Source organism: Somniosus microcephalus, unplaced genomic scaffold, assembly GCF_052327205.1.
Source record: "Somniosus microcephalus isolate GS21.2 unplaced genomic scaffold, FLI_Smic_1.0 unresolved_chr1, whole genome shotgun sequence".
Taxonomy (NCBI): domain Eukaryota; kingdom Metazoa; phylum Chordata; class Chondrichthyes; order Squaliformes; family Somniosidae; genus Somniosus; species Somniosus microcephalus.
The window spans coordinates 23,348,222-23,365,978 of NW_028225179.1; the positions used below are offsets into that span (position 1 = coordinate 23,348,222).

Sequence of the window (17,757 nt, forward strand, 5' to 3'; positions counted from 1 at the left end):
CTTGACTTTGCTGCCGCTGAGCCACGGCTGACACCTACACTCATTTCATTTGACTGGCGAGAAATGACGGAGATAAAGGGAAAAATTATAATGGAGTAAACCTTCAATTTGTCATCCAACAGAAAAGCGGTCATCGTAATTGGCCGCCTGTTATAGAAACAGTCCGATTTATGTTGCCATCGATTTCATAAGCATTGAAAATCAGGCCTGTCTAAAATGGAATGGGTCGTGGTCAGTTGTTAATCACTCTGGGTCTGTTTAAAACGGGAGTGCTCACAGTCCCGGATCATTCTGTGTCTGTTTAAAATGGCAGAGCTCACAGTCCCGTGTCATTCCGTTTTTTTTTAAAGTAGAGCGATTTCAGCTTTCATGACCGAGGTGTTGAGTTTAACTAACTGCGGCAGGGTTCAGTCAGGGCTTTGAACGCGAGACCTCTCGCACTTTAAGCCACGGAAATTCCCTTAGCGAGAATCATACCCCTAAACCAACGAGCCGCCGATGTTCTGTTTCGATTTGCATTGTGATTCCCTGCGCTGGTGCAAACCCAGCTCGCAGAAGTCCTGTTCATTCAGTTAAAAAGATTAACTTTTCCTCAATCCGCTTCTTTTTGCGAGCAGTTTCCTTGAATCTGCTCACAATTCTCCCCATAAAAAGAAACTCAGCAGCATCTGCGGCTGCGTGGCCTAATGGGTAAGGCGTTTGAATTCGGTTAGCGAGTTTTTCAGTTATCAGAAGATTGCAGGTTCGAGTCCTGCTGCGGTCGTTTAATTAACTGGGCGACACTTCTTCTGTTCCGAATCTGGCTTCCAACCGACAATTTTTGACAGTCCCTCAACTGAAGCAGTGGAAGGCCTTTTGCTTACATTAAGCTGATTGTACATTTTCAACATTGTAGATCTGGGTGCGCGGGCAGGATAAGCGGTGAAGTGGACTTTCTTTCAGGGTATTTCTGCTTAGATGCAAAAAGCAGGAAATGGAATGGCTGAGAGCAGTATATGGTTGAGTCGAGGTGGCCGAAAGGTTAAGGCGATAGACTGTTAATCTATTGCCGATCTGTACGCGAGGGTTCAGCTCCCATTCTCGTCATTATTACGTTTGATACTGGTACAATTTCCGAGCATTTAACTGAATCTTGCCTAAAATAAGCTTTCAAATGCAATTTCGTCAGAGTCGCTCTGGTGCTCCTGGTCTGTGCCCCATGCATTACTCATATCTTGTTAAAATTAAAAGAGACCACTGCAATTCTTCAACTTCTTGAATGAAGTTGGAGCAGTGATCGCGATTCGGAGATTGTCGAACTCCTCCTTTCTTCTGCTGAGATTGTCACCGAATGAAAGAGTAGCGGGACCAGACAGAGCCAAATGATTAGGGAGCAGAAACATAAATTTCTCCTTTAGGAGGCAATGTAATTTCAAAAATATTTATCAACCTTAATGACGAGATTTTCTGTTTTAGTGTCTTTGGTTGAGATATAAATAAGGGGCGAGACATCCTCGTTCTTTTCGGCATACTCTCATGGGATCGGAGGACCCGGTTTAACGTCTTACTAGAAAGACGGAGGCACCAACAGTGCAGCACTACGTCATTACTGCACTGGGGTGTCTGCCTGGATTATCTGCTCAAGTCTCTGGAGTGGTGCTTGACTTTGCTGCCGCTGAGCCACGGCTGACACCTGGACTCAGTTCATTTGGCTGGAGAGAAATGACGGAGATAAAGGGAAAAATTACAATGGAGTAAACTTTCAATTTGTCACCCAACAGAAAAGCGGGCATCGTAATCGGCCGCCTGTTATAGAAACAGTCCGATTTATGTTGCCATCGATTTCATAAGCATTGAAAATCAGGCCTGTCTATAATGGAATGGGTCGTGGTCAGTTGTTAATCACTCTGGGTCTATTTAAACCGGGAGTACTCACATTCCCGGATCATTCTGTTTCTGTTTAAAATGGCAGAGCTCACAGTCCCGATTAATTCCGTATTTTTTAAAGTAGAACGGTTTTAGCTTTCATGACCGAGGTGTTGAGTTTAACTAAATGCGGCGGGGCTCAGTTCGGGATTTGAACCCGGGACGTCTCGCATTTCAAGCCACGGAAATTCCCTAAGCGAAAAGTCATACCCCGAGACCAACGAACCACCGATGCTCTGCTTCAAGTTGCATTGTGATTCCCTGCGCTGGTGCAAACCCAGCTCGCAGAAGTCCTGTTGATTCAGTTAAAATATTTACCTTTTCCTCAATCCGCTTCTTTTTGCGAGCAGTATCCTTGAATCTGCTCACAATTCTCCCCATAAAAAGACACCCAGCAGTATCAGCGGCTGCGTGGCCTAATGGATAAGGCGTCTGACTTCGGTTATGAGTTATTCAGTCATCAGAAGATTGCAGGTTCGAGTCCTGCCGCAGTCGTTTAATTAACTGGGCGACACTTTTTCTGTTCCGAATCTGGCTTCAAACCGACCATTTTTGACAGTCCCTCAACTGAAGCTTTTGCTTACATTAAGCTGATTGTACATTTTCAACATTGTTGATCTGGGTGCACGGGCAGGATAAGCGGTGAAGTGGACTTTCTTTCAGGGTATTTCTGCTTAGATGCAAAAAGCAGGAAATGAAATGGCTGAGAGCAGTATATGGTTGAGTCGAGGTGGCCGAAAGGTTAAGGCGATAGACAGTTAATCTATTGCCGATCTGTACGCGAGGGTTCAGCTCCCATCCTCGTCGTTATTACGTTTGATACTGGTACACTTTCCGAGCATTTAACTGAATCTTGTCTAAAATAAGCTTTCAAATGCAATTTCGTCAGAGGCGCTCTGCTGCTCCTGGTCTGTGCCCCATGCATTACTCATATCTTGTTAAAATTAAAAGAGACCACTGCAATTCTTCAACTTCTTGAATGAAGTTGGAGCAGTGATTGCGATTCGGTGATTGTCGAACTCCTCCTTTCTTCTGCTGAGATTGTCACCGAATTAAAGAGTAGCGGGACCAGAGCCAAATGATTAGGGAGCAGAAACATAAATTTCTCCTTTAGGAGGCAATGTAATTTCAAAAATATTTATCAACCTTAATGACGAGATTTTCTGCTTTAGTGTCTTTGGTTGAGATATAAATAATGGGCGAGACATCCTCGTTCTTTTCGGCATACTCTCATGGGATCGGAGGGCCCGGTTTAACGTCTTACTAGAAAGACGGAGGCACCAACAGTGCAGCACTACGTCATTACTGCACTGGAGTGTCAGCCTGGATTATGTGCTCAAGTCTCTGGAGTGGTGCTTGACTTTGCTGCCGCTGAGCCACGGCTGACACCTCGACTCAGTTCATTTGGCTGGAGAGAAATGACGGAGATAAAGGGAAAATTACAATGGAGTAAACTTTCAATTTATCACCCAACAGAAAAGCGGGCATCGTAATCGGCCGCCTGTTATAGAAACAGTCCGATATATGTTGCCATCGATTTCATAAGCATTGAAAATCAGGCCTGTCTATAATGGAATGGGTCGTGGTCAGTTGTTAATCACTCTGGGTCTGTTTAAAAAGAGAGTGCTCACAGTCCCGGATCATTCTGTTTCTGTTTGAAATGGCAGAGCTCACAGTCCCGGATCATTCCGTTTTTTTTAAAGGAGAACGATTTCAGTTTTCATGACCGAGGTGTTGAATTCAACTAAAGGTGGCGGGGCTCGTCCGGGATTTGAACCCGGGACCTCTCGCAATTTAAGCCATGGAAATTCCCTAAGCGAGAATCATACCCCTAGACCAACGAGCCGCCGATGTTATGGTTTAAGTTGCATTGCGATTCACTGCGCTGGTGCAAACCCAGCTCGCAGAAGTCCTGTTCATTCCGTTAAAATGTTTAACTTTTCCTCAAGCCGCTTCTTTTTGCGAGCAGTTTCCTTGAATCTGCTCACAATTCTCCCCATAAAAAGAAGCTCAGCAGCATCTGCGGCTGCGTGGCCTAATGGGTAAGGCGTCTGAATTCGGTTAGCGAGTTTTTCAGTTATCAGAAGATTGCAGGTTCGAGTCCTGCTGCGGTCGTTTAATTAACTGGGCGACACTTCTTCTGTTCCGAATCTGGCTTCAAACCGACAATTTTTGACAGTCCCTCAACTGAAGCAGTGGAAGGCCTTTTGCTTACATTAAGCTGATTGTACATTTTCAACATTGTGGATCTGGGTGCACGGGCAGGATAAGCGGTGAAGTGGACTTTCTTTCAGGGTATTTCTGCTTAGATGCAAAAAGCAGGAAATGGAATGGCTGAGAGCAGTATATGGTTGAGTCGAGGTGGCCGAAAGGTTAAGGCGATAGACTGTTAATCTATTGCAGATCTGTACGCGAGGGTTCAGCTCCCATTCTCGTCATTATTACGTTTGATACTGGTACAATTTCCGAGCATTTAACTGAATCTTGCCTAAAATAAGCTTTCAAATGCAATTTCGTCAGAGTCGCTCTGGTGCTCCTGGTTTGTGCCCCATGCATTACTCATATCTTGTTAAAATTAAAAGAGACCACTGCAATTCTTCAACTTCTTGAATGAAGTTGGAGCAGTGATCGCGATTCGGAGATTGTCGAACTCCTCCTTTCTTCTGCTGAGATTGTCACCGAATGAAAGAGTAGCGGGACCAGAGGCAAATGATTAGGGAGCAGAAACATAAATTTCTCCTTTAGGAGGCAATGTAATTTCAAAAATATTTATCAACCTTAATGACGAGATTTTCTGTTTTAGTGTCTTTGGTTGAGATATAAATAAGGGGCGAGACATCCTCGTTCTTTTCGGCATACTCTCATGGGATCGGAGGACCCGGTTTAACGTCTTACTAGAAAGACGGAGGCACCAACAGTGCAGCACTACCTCATTACTGCACTGGGGTGTCTGCCTGGATTATCTGCTCAAGTCTCTGGAGTGGTGCTTGACTTTGCTGCCGCTGAGCCACGGCTGACACCTAGACTCAGTTCATTTGGCTGGAGAGAAATGACGGAGATAAAGGGAAAAATTACAATGGAGTAAACTTTCAATTTGTCACCCAACAGAAAAGCGGGCATCGTAATCGGCCGCCTGTTATAGAAACAGTCCGATTTATGTTGCCATCGATTTCATAAGCATTGAAAATCAGGCCTGTCTATAATGGAATGGGTCGTGGTCAGTTGTTAATCACTCTGGGTCTATTTAAACCGGGAGTGCTCACATTCCCGGATCATTCTGTTTCTGTTTATAGTGGCAGAGCTCACAGTCCCGATTAATTCCGTATTTTTTAAAGTAGAACGGTTTCAGCTTTCATGACCGAGGTGTTGAGTTTAACTAAATGCGGCGGGGCTCAGCCCGGGATTTGAACCCGGGACGTCTCGCATTTTAAGCCACGAAAATTCCCTAAGCGAGAGTCATACCCCTAGACCAACGAACCACCGATGCTGTGCTTCAAGTTGCATTGTGATTCCCTGCGCTGGTGCAAACCCAGCTCGCAGAAGTCCTGTTCATTCAGTTAAAATGTTTAACTTTTCCTCAATCCGCTTCTTTTTGCGAGCAGTTTCCTTGAATCTGCTCACAATTCTCCCCATAAAATGACAACCAGCAGTATCAGCGGCTGCGTGGCCTAATGGATAAGGCGTCTGACTTCGGTTATGAGTTATTCAGTCATCAGAAGATTGCAGGTTCGAGTCCTGCCGCAGTCGTTTAATTAACTGGGCGACACTTTTTCTGTTCCGAATCTGGCTTCAAACCGAACATTTTTGACAGTCCCTCAACTGAAGCAGTGGAAGGCCTTTTGCTTACATTAAGCTGATTGTACATTTTCAACATTGTTGATCTGGGTGCACGGGCAGGATAAGCGGTGAAGTGGACTTTCTTTCAGGGTATTTCTGCTTAGATGCAAAAAGCAGGAAATGAAATGGCTGAGAGCAGTATATGGTTGAGTCGAGGTGGCCGAAAGGTTAAGGCGATAGACAGTTAATCTATTGCCGATCTGTACGCGAGGGTTCAGCTCCCATCCTCGTCGTTATTACGTTTGATACTGGTACACTTTCCGAGCATTTAACTGAATCTTGTCTTAAAAAGGCTTTCAAATGCAATTTCGTCAGAGTCGCTCTGGTGCTCCTGGTCTGTGCCCCATGCATTACTCATATCTTGTTAAAATTAAGAGAGACCACTGCAATTCTTCAACTTCTTGAATGAAGTTGGAGCAGTGATCGCGATTCGGAGATTGTCGAACTCCTCCTTTCTTCTGCTGAGATTGTCACCGAATTAAAGAGTAGCGGGACCAGAGCCAAATGATTAGGGAGCAGAAACATAAATTTCTCCTTTAGGAGGCAATGTAATTTCAGAAATATTTATCAACCTTAATGACGAGATTTTCTGCTTTAGTGTCTTTGGTTGAGATATAACTAATGGGCGAGACATCCTCGTTCTTTTCGGCATACTCTCATGGGATCCGAGGGCCCGGTTTAACGTCTTACTAGAAAGACGGAGGCACCAACAGTGCAGCACTACGTCATTACTGCACTGGAGTGTCAGCCTGGATTATGTGCTCAAGTCTCTGGAGTGGTGCGTGACTTTGCTGCCGCTGAGCCACGGCTGACACCTGGACTCAGTTCATTTGGCTGGAGAGAAATGACGGAGATAAAGGGAAAATTACAATGGAGTAAACTTTCAATTTGTCACCCAACGGAAAAGCGGGCATCGTAATCGGCCGCCTGTTATAGAAACAGTCCGATATATGTTGCCATCGATTTCATAAGCATTGAAAATCAGGCCTGTCTATAATGGAATGGGTCGTGGTCAGTTGTTAATCACTCTGGGTCTGTTTAAAAAGAGAGTGCTCACAGTCCCGGATCATTCTGTTTCTGTTTGAAATGGCAGAGCTCACAGTCCCGGATCATTCCGTTTTTTTTAAAGGAGAACGATTTCAGTTTTCATGACCGAGGTGTTGAATTCAACTAAATGTGGCGGGGCTCGTCCGGGATTTGAACCCGGGACCTCTCGCAATTTAAGCCATGGAAATTCCCTCAGGGAGAATCATACCCCGAGACCAACGAACCGCCGATGTTATGTTTTAAGTTGCATTGCGATTCCCTGCGCTGGTGCAAACCCAGCTCGCAGAAGTCCTGTTCATTCAGTTAAAATGTTTAACTTTTCCTCAATCCGCTTCTTTTTGCGAGCAGTTTCCTTGAATCTGCTCACAATTCTCCCCATAAAAAGAAACTCAGCAGCATCTGCGGCTGCGTGGCCTAATGGGTAAGGCGTCTGAATTCGTGTTAGCGAGTTTTTCAGTTATCAGAAGATTGCAGGTTCGAGTTCTGCTGCGGTCGTTTAATTAACTGGGCGACACTTCTTCTGTTCCGAATCTGGCTTCAAACTGACAATTTTTGACAGTCCCTCAACTGAAGCAGTGGAAGGCCTTTTGCTTACATTAAGCTGATTGTACATTTTCAACATTGTTGATCTGGGTGCACGGGCAGGATAAGCGGTGAAGTGGACTTTCTTTCAGGGTATTTCTGCTTAGATGCAAAAAGCAGGAAATGGAATGGCTGAGAGCAGTATATGGTTGAGTCGAGGTGGCCGAAAGGTTAAGGCGATAGACAGTTAATCTATTGCCGATCTGTACGCGAGGGTTCAGCTCCCATTCTCGTCATTATTACGTTTGATACTGGTACAATTTCCGAGCATTTAACTGAATCTTGCTTAAAATAAGCTTTCAAATGCAATTTCGTCAGAGTCGCTCTGGTGCTCCTGGTCTGTGCCCCATGCATTACTCATATCTTGTTAAAATTAAAAGAGACCACTGCAATTCTTCAACTTCTTGAATGAAGTTGGAGCAGTGATCGCGATTCGGAGATTGTCGAACTCCTCCTTTCTTCTGCTGAGATTGTCACCGAATGAAAGAGTAGCGGGACCAGAGGCAAATGATTAGGGAGCAGAAACATAAATTTCTCCTTTAGGAGGCAATGTAATTTCAAAAATATTTATCAACCTTAATGACGAGATTTTCTGTTTTAGTGTCTTTGGTTGAGATATAAATAAGGGGCGAGACATCCTCGTTCTTTTCGGCATATTCTCATGGGATCGGAGGACCCGGTTTAACGTCTTACTAGAAAGACGGAGGCACCAACAGTGCAGCACTACCTCATTACTGCACTGGGGTGTCTGCCTGGATTATCTGCTCAAGTCTCTGGAGTGGTGCTTGACTTTGCTGCCGCTGAGCCACGGCTGACACCTAGACTCAGTTCATTTGGCTGGAGAGAAATGACGGAGATAAAGGGAAAAATTACAATGGAGTAAACTTTCAATTTGTCACCCAACAGAAAAGCGGGCATCGTAATCGGCCGCCTGTTATAGAAACAGTCCGATTTATGTTGCCATCGATTTCATAAGCATTGAAAATCAGGCCTGTCTATAATGGAATGGGTCGTGGTCAGTTGTTAATCACTCTTGGTCTATTGAAACCGGGAGTGCTCACATTCCCGGATCATTCTGTTTCTGTTTAAAATGGCAGAGCTCACAGTCCCGATTAATTCCGTATTTTTTAAAGTAGAACGGTTTCAGCTTTCATGACCGAGGTGTTGAGTTTAACTAAATGCGGCGAGACTCAGTCGAGGATTTGAACCCGGGACGTCTCGCATTTTAAGCCACGAAAATTCCCTAAGCGAGAGTCATACCCCTAGACCAACGAACCACCGATGCTGTGCTTCAAGTTGCATTGTGATTCCCTGCGCTGGTGCAAACCCAGCTCGCAGAAGTCCTGTTCATTCAGTTAAAATGTTTAACTTTTCCTCAATCCGTTTCTTTTTGCGAGCAGTTTCCTTGAATCTGCTCACAATTCTCCCCATAAAAAGACACCCAGCATTTTCAGCGGCTGCGTGGCCTAATGGATAAGGCGTCTGACTTCGGTTATGAGTTATTCAGTCATCAGAAGATTGCAGGTTCGAGTCCTGCCGCAGTTGTTTAATTAACTGGGCGACACTTTTTCTGTTCCGAATCTGGCTTCAAACCGAACATTTTTGACAGTCCCTCAACTGAAGCAGTGGAAGGCCTTTTGCTTACATTAAGCTGATTGTACATTTTCAACATTGTTGATCTGGGTGCACGGGCAGGATAAGCGGTGAAGTGGACTTTCTTTCAGGGTATTTCTGCTTAGATGCAAAAAGCAGGAAATGAAATGGCTGAGAGCAGTATATGGTTGAGTCGAGGTGGCCGAAAGGTTAAGGCGATAGACAGTTAATCTATTGCCGATCTGTACGCGAGGGTTCAGCTCCCATCCTCGTCGTTATTACGTTTGATACTGGTACACTATCCGAGCATTTAACTGAATCTTGTCTAAAATAAGCTTTCAAATGCAATTTCGTCAGAGGCGCTCTGGTGCTCCTGGTCTGTGCCCCATGCATTACTCATATCTTGTTAAAATTAAGAGAGACCACTGCAATTCTTCAACTTCTTGAATGAAGTTGGAGCAGTGATCGCGATTCGGAGATTGTCGAACTCCTCCTTTCTTCTGCTGAGATTGTCACCGAATTAAAGAGTAGCGGGACCAGAGACAAATGATTAGGGAGCAGAAACATACATTTCTCCTTTAGGAGGCAATGTAATTTCAGAAATATTTATCAACCTTAATGACGAGATTTTCTGCTTTAGTGTCTTTGGTTGAGATATAACTAATGGGCGAGACATCCCCGTTCTTTTCGGCATACTCTCATGGGATCCGAGGGCCCGGTTTAACGTCTTACTAGAAAGACGGAGGCACCAACAGTGCAGCACTACGTCATTACTGCACTGGAGTGTCTGCCTGGATTATGTGCTCAAGTCTCTGGAGTGGTGCTTGACTTTGCTGCCGCTGAGCCACGGCTGACACCTAGACTCAGTTCATTTGGCTGGAGGGAAATGACGGAGATAAAGGGAAAATTACAATGGAGTAAACTTTCAATTTGTCACACAACAGAAAAGCGGGCATCGTAATCGGCCGCCTGTTATAGAAACAGTCCGATATATGTTGCCATCGATTTCATAAGCATTGAAAATCAGGCCTGTCTATAATGGAATGGGTCGTGGTCAGTTGTTAATCACTCTGGGTCTGTTTAAAAAGAGTGTGCTCACAGTCCCGGATCATTCTGTTTCTGTTTGAAATGGCAGAGCTCACAGTCCCGGATCATTCCGTTTTTTTTAAAGGAGAACGATTTCAGTTTTCAAGACCGAGGTGTTGAATTCAACTAAATGTGGCGGGGCTCGTCCGGGATTTGAACCCGGGACCTCTCGCAATTTAGGCCATGGAAATTCCCTCAGGGAGAATCATACCCCTCGACCAACGAACCGCCGATGTTATGTTTTAAGTTGCATTGCGATTCCCTGCGCTGGTGCAAACCCAGCTCGCATAAGTCCTGTTCATTCAGTTAAAATGTTTAACTTTTCCTCAATCCGCTTCTTTTTGCGAGCAGTTTCCTTGAATCTGCTCACAATTCTCCCCATAAAAAGAAGCTCAGCAGCATCTGCGGCTGCGTGGCCTAATGGGTAAGGCGTCTGAATTCGGTTAGCGAGTTTTTCAGTTATCAGAAGATTGCAGGTTCGAATCCTGCTGCGGTCGTTTAATTAACTGGGCGACACTTCTTCTGTTCCGAATCTGGCTTCAAACCGAACATTTTTGACAGTCCCTCAACTGAAGCAGTGGAAGGCCTTTTGCTTACATTAAGCTGATTGTACATTTTCAACATTGTTGATCTGGGTGCACGGGCAGGATAAGCGGTGAAGTGGACTTTCTTTCAGGGTATTTCTGCTTAGATGCAAAAAGCAGGAAATGGAATGGCTGAGAGCAGTATATGGTTGAGTCGAGGTGGCCGAAAGGTTAAGGCGATAGACTGTTAATCTATTGCCGATCTGTACGCGAGGGTTCAGCTCCCATTCTCGTCATTATTACGTTTGATACTGGTACAATTTCCGAGCATTTAACTGAATCTTGCTTAAAATAAGCTTTCAAATGCAATTTCGTCAGAGTCGCTCTGGTGCTCCTGGTCTGTGCCCCATGCATTACTCATATCTTGTTAAAATTAAAAGAGACCACTGCAATTCTTCAACTTCTTGAATGAAGTTGGAGCAGTGATCGCGATTCGGAGATTGTCGAACTCCTCCTTTCTTCTGCTGAGATTGTCACCGAATGAAAGAGTAGCGGGACCAGAGGCAAATGATTAGGGAGCAGAAACATAAATTTCTCCTTTAGGAGGCAATGTAATTTCAAAAATATTTATCAACCTTAATGACGAGATTTTCTGTTTTAGTGTCTTTGGTTGAGATATAAATAAGGGGCGAGACATCCTCGTTCTTTTCGGCATACTCTCATGGGATCGGAGGACCCGGTTTAACGTCTTACTAGAAAGACGGAGGCACCAACAGTGCAGCACTACCTCATTACTGCACTGGGGTGTCTGCCTGGATTATCTGCTCAAGTCTCTGGAGTGGTGCTTGACTTTGCTGCCGCTGAGCCACGGCTGACACCTAGACTCAGTTCATTTGGCTGGAGAGAAATGACGGAGATAAAGGGAAAAATTACAATGGAGTAAACTTTCAATTTGTCACCCAACAGAAAAGCGGGCATCGTAATCGGCCGCCTGTTATAGAAACAGTCCGATTTATGTTGCCATCGATTTCATAAGCATTGAAAATCAGGCCTGTCTATAATGGAATGGGTCGTGGTCAGTTGTTAATCACTCTGGGTCTATTTAAACCGGGAGTGCTCACATTCCCGGATCATTCTGTTTCTGTTTAAAATGGCAGAGCTCACAGTCCCGATTAATTCCGTATTTTTTAAAGTAGAACGGTTTCAGCTTTCATGACCGAGGTGTTGAGTTTAACTAAATGTGGCGGGGCTCAGTCCAGGATTTGAACCCGGGACGTCTCGCATTTTAAGCCACGAAAATTCCCTAAGCGAGAGTCATACCCCTAGACCAACGAACCACCGATGCTGTGCTTCAAGTTGCATTGTGATTCCCTGCGCTGGTGCAAACCCAGCTCGCAGAAGTCCTGTTCATTCAGTTAAAATGTTTAACTTTTCCTCAATCCGTTTCTTTTTGCGAGCAGTTTCCTTGAATCTGCTCACAATTCTCCCCATAAAAAGACACCCAGCATTTTCAGCGGCTGCGTGGCCTAATGGATAAGGCGTCTGACTTCGGTTATGAGTTATTCAGTCATCAGAAGATTGCAGGTTCGAGTCCTGCCGCAGTTGTTTAATTAACTGGGCGACACTTTTTCTGTTCCGAATCTGGCTTCAAACCGAACATTTTTGACAGTCCCTCAACTGAAGCAGTGGAAGGCCTTTTGCTTACATTAAGCTGATTGTACATTTTCAACATTGTTGATCTGGGTGCACGGGCAGGATAAGCGGTGAAGTGGACTTTCTTTCAGGGTATTTCTGCTTAGATGCAAAAAGCAGGAAATGAAATGGCTGAGAGCAGTATATGGTTGAGTCGAGGTGGCCGAAAGGTTAAGGCGATAGACAGTTAATCTGTTGCCGATCTGTACGCGAGGGTTCAGCTCCCATCCTCGTCGTTATTACGTTTGATACTGGTACACTTTCCGAGCATTTAACTGAATCTTGTCTAAAATAAGCTTTCAAATGCAATTTCGTCAGAGGCGCTCTGGTGCTCCTGGTCTGTGCCCCATGCATTACTCATATCTTGTTAAAATTAAGAGAGACCACTGCAATTCTTCAACTTCTTGAATGAAGTTGGAGCAGTGATCGCGATTCGGAGATTGTCGAACTCCTCCTTTCTTCTGCTGAGATTGTCACCGAATTAAAGAGTAGCGGGACCAGAGCCAAATGATTAGGGAGCAGAAACATAAATTTCTCCTTTAGGAGGCAATGTAATTTCAGAAATATTTATCAACCTTAATGACGAGATTTTCTGCTTTAGTGTCTTTGGTTGAGATATAACTAATGGGCGAGACATCCTCGTTCTTTTCGGCATACTCTCATGGGATCCGAGGGCCCGGTTTAACGTCTTACTAGAAAGACGGAGGCACCAACAGTGCAGCACTACGTCATTACTGCACTGGAGTGTCTGCCTGGATTATCTGCTCAAGTCTCTGGAGTGGTGCTTGACTTTGCTGCCGCTGAGCCACGGCTGACACCTAGACTCAGTTCATTTGGCTGGAGAGAAATGACGGAGATAAAGGGAAAATTACAATGGAGTAAACTTTCAATTTGTCACCCAACAGAAAAGCGGGCATCGTAATCGGCCGCCTGTTATAGAAACAGTCCGATATATGTTGCCATCGATTTCATAAGCATTGAAAATCAGGCCTGTCTATAATGGAATGGGTCGTGGTCAGTTGTTAATCACTCTGGGTCTGTTTAAAAAGAGAGTGCTCACAGTCCCGGATCATTCTGTTTCTGTTTGAAATGGCAGAGCTCACAGTCCCGGATCATTCCGTTTTTTTTAAAGGAGAACGATTTCAGTTTTCATGACCGAGGTGTTGAATTCAACTAAATGTGGCGGGGCTCGTCCGGGATTTGACCCCGGGACCTCTCGCAATTTAAGCCATGGAAATTCCCTAAGCGAGAATCATACCCCTAGACCAACGAGCCGCCGATGTTATGTTTTAAGTTGCATTGCGATTCCCTGCGCTGGTGCAAACCCAGCTCGCAGAAGTCCTGTTCATTCAGTTAAAATGTTTAACTTTTCCTCAATCCGCTTCTTTTTGCGAGCAGTTTCCTTGAATCTGCTCACAATTCTCCCCATAAAAAGAAACTCAGCAGCATCTGCGGCTGCGTGGCCTAATGGGTAAGGCGTCTGAATTCGGTTAGCGAGTTTTTCAGTTATCAGAAGATTGCAGGTTCGAGTCCTGCTGCGGTCGTTTAATTAACTGGGCGACACTTCTTCTGTTCCGAATCTGGCTTCAAACCGACAATTTTTGACAGTCCCTCAACTGAAGCAGTGGAAGGCCTTTTGCTTACATTAAGCTGATTGTACATTTTCAACATTGTAGATCTGGGTGCACGGGCAAGATAAGCGGTGAAGTGGACTTTCTTTCAGGGTATTTCTGCTTAGATGCAAAAAGCAGGAAATGGAATGGCTGAGAGCAGTATATGGTTGAGTCGAGGTGGCCGAAAGGTTAAGGCGATAGACTGTTAATCTATTGCCGATCTGTACGCGAGGGTTCAGCTCCCATTCTCGTCATTATTACGTTTGATACTGGTACAATTTCTGAGCATTTAACTGAATCTTGCCTAAAATAAGCTTTCAAATGCAATTTCGTCAGAGGTGCTCCTGGTCTGTGCCCCATGCATTACTCATATCTTGTTAAAATTAAAAGAGACCACTGCAATTCTTCAACTTCTTGAATGAAGTTGGAGCAGTGATCGCGATTCGGAGATTGTCGAACTCCTCCTTTCTTCTGCTGAGATTGTCACCGAATCAAAGAGTAGCGGGACCAGAGGCAAATGATTAGGGAGCAGAAACATAAATTTCTCCTTTAGGAGGCAATGTAATTTCAAAAATATTTATCAACCTTAATGACGAGATTTTCTGTTTTAGTGTCTTTGGTTGAGATATAAATAAGGGGCGAGACATCCTCGTTCTTTTCGGCATACTCTCATGGGATCGGAGGACCCTGTTTAACGTCTTACTAGAAAGACGGAGGCACCAACAGTGCAGCACTACCTCATTACTGCACTGGGGTGTCTGCCTGGATTATCTGCTCAAGTCTCTGGAGTGGTGCTTGACTTTGCTGCCGCTGAGCCACGGCTGACACCTAGACTCAGTTCATTTAGCTGGAGAGAAATGACGGAGATAAAGGGAAAAATTACAATGGAGTAAACTTTCAATTTGTCACCCAACAGAAAAGCGGGCATCGTAATCGGCCGCCTGTTATAGAAACAGTCCGATTTATGTTGCCATCGATTTCATAAGCATTGAAAATCAGGCCTGTCTATAATGGAAAGGGTCGTGGTCAGTTGTTAATCACTCTGGGTCTATTTAAACCGGGAGTGCTCACATTCCCGGATCATTCTGTTTCTGTTTAAAATGGCAGAGCTCACAGTCCCGATTAATTCCGTATTTTTTAAAGTAGAACGGTTTCAGCATTCATGACCGAGGTGTTGAGTTTAACTAAATGCGGCGGGGCTCAGTCCGGGATTTGAACCCGGGACCTCTCGCAATTTAAGCCATGAAAAATTCCCTAAGCGAGAATCATACCCCTAGACCAACGAGCCGCCGATGTTATGTTTTAAGTTGCATTGCGATTCCCTGCGCTGGTGCAAACCCAGCTCGCAGAAGTCCTGTTCATTCAGTTAAAATGTTTAACTTTTCCTCAATCCGCTTCTATTTGCGAGCAGTTTCCTTGAATCTGCTCACAATTCTCCCCATAAAAAGAAACTCAGCAGCATCTGCGGCTGCGTGGCCTAATGGGTAAGGCGTCTGAATTCGGTTAGCGAGTTTTTCAGTTATCAGAAGATTGCCGGTTCGAGTCCTGCTGCGGTCGTTTAATTAACTGGGCGACACTTCTTCTGTTCCGAATCTGGCTTCAAACCGACAATTTTTGACAGTCCCTCAACTGAAGCAGTGGAAGGCCTTTTGCTTACATTAAGCTGATTGTACATTTTCAACATTGTAGATCTGGGTGCACGGGCAGGATAAGCGGTGAAGTGGACTTTCTTTCAGGGTATTTCTGCTTCGATGCAAAAAGCAGGAAATGGAATGGCTGAGAGCAGTATATGGTTGAGTCGAGGTGGCCGAAAGATTAAGGCGATAGACAGTTAATCTATTGCCGATCTGTACGCGAGGGTTCAGCTCCCATCCTCGTCGTTATTACGTTTGATACTGGTGCACTTTCCGAGCATTTAACTGAATCTTGTCTAAAATAAGTTTTCAAATGCAATTTCGTCGGAGGCGCTCTGGTGCTCCTGGTCTGTGCCCCATGCATTACTCATATCTTGTTAAAATTAAAAGAGACCACTGCAATTCTTCAACTTCTTGAATGAAGTTGGAGCAGTGATCGCGATTCGGAGATTGTCGAACTCCTCCTTTCTTCTGCTGAGATTGTCACCGAATTAAAGAGTAGCGGGACCAGAGCCAAATGATGAGGGAGCAGAAACATAAATTTCTCCTTTAGGAGGCAATGTCATTTCAAAAATATTTATCAACCTTAATGACGAGATTTTCTGCTTTAGTGTCTTTGGTTGAGATATAAATAATGGGCGAGACATCCTCGTTCTTTTCGGCATACTCTCATGGGATCCGAGGGCCCGGTTTAACGTCTTACTAGAAAGACGGAGGCACCAACAGTGCAGCACTACGTCATTACTGCACTGGAGTGTCAGCCTGGATTATGTGCTCAAGTCTCTGGAGTGGTGCTTGACTTTGCTGCCGCTGAGCCACGGCTGACACCTAGACTCAGTTCATTTGGCTGGAGAGAAATGACGGAGATAAAGGGAAAATTACAATGGAGTAAACTTTCAATTTGTCACCCAACAGAAAAGCGGGCATCGTAATCGGCCGCCTGTTATCGAAACAGTCCGATATATGTTGCCATCGATTTCATAAGCATTGAAAATCAGGCCTGTCTATAATGGAATGGGTCGTGGTCAGTTGTTAATCACTCTGGGTCTGTTTAAAAAGAGAGTGCTCACAGTCCCGGATCATTCTGTTTCTGTTTGAAATGGCAGAGCTCACAGTCCCGGATCATTCCGGTTTTTTTAAAGGAGAACGATTTCAGTTTTCATGACCGAGGTGTTGAAGTCAACTAAATGTGGCGGGGCTCGTCCGGGATTTGAACCCGGGACCTCTCGCAATTTAAGCCATGGAAATTCCCTAAGCGAGAATCATACCCCTAGACCAACGAGCCGCCGATGTTATGTTTTAAGTTGCATTGTGATTCCCTGCGCTGGTGCAAACCCAGCTCGCAGAAGTCCTGTTCATTCAGTTAAAATGTTTAACTTTTCCTCAATCCGCTTCTTTTTGCGAGCAGTTTCCTTGAATCTGCTCACAATTCTCCCCATAAAAAGAAGCTAAGCAGCATCTGCGGCTGCGTGGCCTAATGGGTAAGGCGTCTGAATTCGGTTAGCGAGTTTTTCAGTTATCAGAAGATTGCAGGTTCGAGTCCTGCTGCGGTCGTTTAATTTAACTGGGCGACACTTCTTCTGTTCCGAATCTGGCTTCAAACCGACAATTTTTGACAGTCCCTCAACTGAAGCAGTGGAAGGCCTTTTGCTTACATTAAGCTGATTGTACATTTTCAACATTGTAGATCTGGGTGCACGGGCAGGATAAGCGGTGAAGTGGACTTTCTTTCAGGGTATTTCTGCTTAGATGCAAAAAGCAGGAAATGGAATGGCTGAGAGCAGTATATGGTTGAGTCGAGGTGGCCGAAAGGTTAAGGCGATAGACTGTTAATCTATTGCCGATCTGTACGCGAGGGTTCAGCTCCCATTCTCGTCATTATTACGTTTGATACTGGTACAATTTCCGAGCATTTAACTGAATCTTGCCTAAAATAAGCTTTCAAATGCAATTTCGTCAGAGTCGCTCTGGTGCTCCTGGTCTGTGCCCCATGCATTACTCATATCTTGTTAAAATTAAAAGAGACCACTGCAATTCTTCAACTTCTTGAATGAAGTTGGAGCAGTGATCGCGATTCGGAGATTGTCGAACTCCTCCTTTCTTCTGCTGAGATTGTCACCGAATGAAAGAGTAGCGGGACCAGAGGCAAATGATTAGGGAGCAGAAACATAAATTTCTCCTTTAGGAGGCAATGTAATTTCAAAAATATTTATCAACCTTAATGACGAGATTTTCTGCTTTAGT

At 44.7% G+C, this 17,757-nt stretch overlaps 5 non-coding genes across 5 annotated transcripts; 2 read left to right on the forward strand and 3 right to left on the reverse strand.

Moving 5' to 3' along the window:
* The first annotated feature begins 2,310 nt into the window (after positions 1 to 2,310).
* Positions 2,311 to 2,400, forward strand: trnar-ucg (transfer RNA arginine (anticodon UCG)). The gene is given in 2 exon segments: positions 2,311 to 2,347; positions 2,365 to 2,400. It is a non-coding gene; the product is annotated as a tRNA-Arg (tRNA).
* Positions 2,401 to 3,661: 1,261 nt separating this feature from the next.
* Positions 3,662 to 3,751, reverse strand: trnap-agg (transfer RNA proline (anticodon AGG)). The gene is given in 2 exon segments: positions 3,662 to 3,697; positions 3,716 to 3,751. It is a non-coding gene; the product is annotated as a tRNA-Pro (tRNA).
* A 1,811-nt stretch (positions 3,752 to 5,562) lies between these two features.
* On the forward strand, positions 5,563 to 5,652 carry trnar-ucg (transfer RNA arginine (anticodon UCG)). The gene is given in 2 exon segments: positions 5,563 to 5,599; positions 5,617 to 5,652. It is a non-coding gene; the product is annotated as a tRNA-Arg (tRNA).
* A 9,423-nt stretch (positions 5,653 to 15,075) lies between these two features.
* On the reverse strand, positions 15,076 to 15,167 carry trnap-agg (transfer RNA proline (anticodon AGG)). The gene is given in 2 exon segments: positions 15,076 to 15,112; positions 15,132 to 15,167. It is a non-coding gene; the product is annotated as a tRNA-Pro (tRNA).
* Positions 15,168 to 16,708: 1,541 nt separating this feature from the next.
* On the reverse strand, positions 16,709 to 16,798 carry trnap-agg (transfer RNA proline (anticodon AGG)). The gene is given in 2 exon segments: positions 16,709 to 16,744; positions 16,763 to 16,798. It is a non-coding gene; the product is annotated as a tRNA-Pro (tRNA).
* Positions 16,799 to 17,757: the final 959 nt, after the last annotated feature.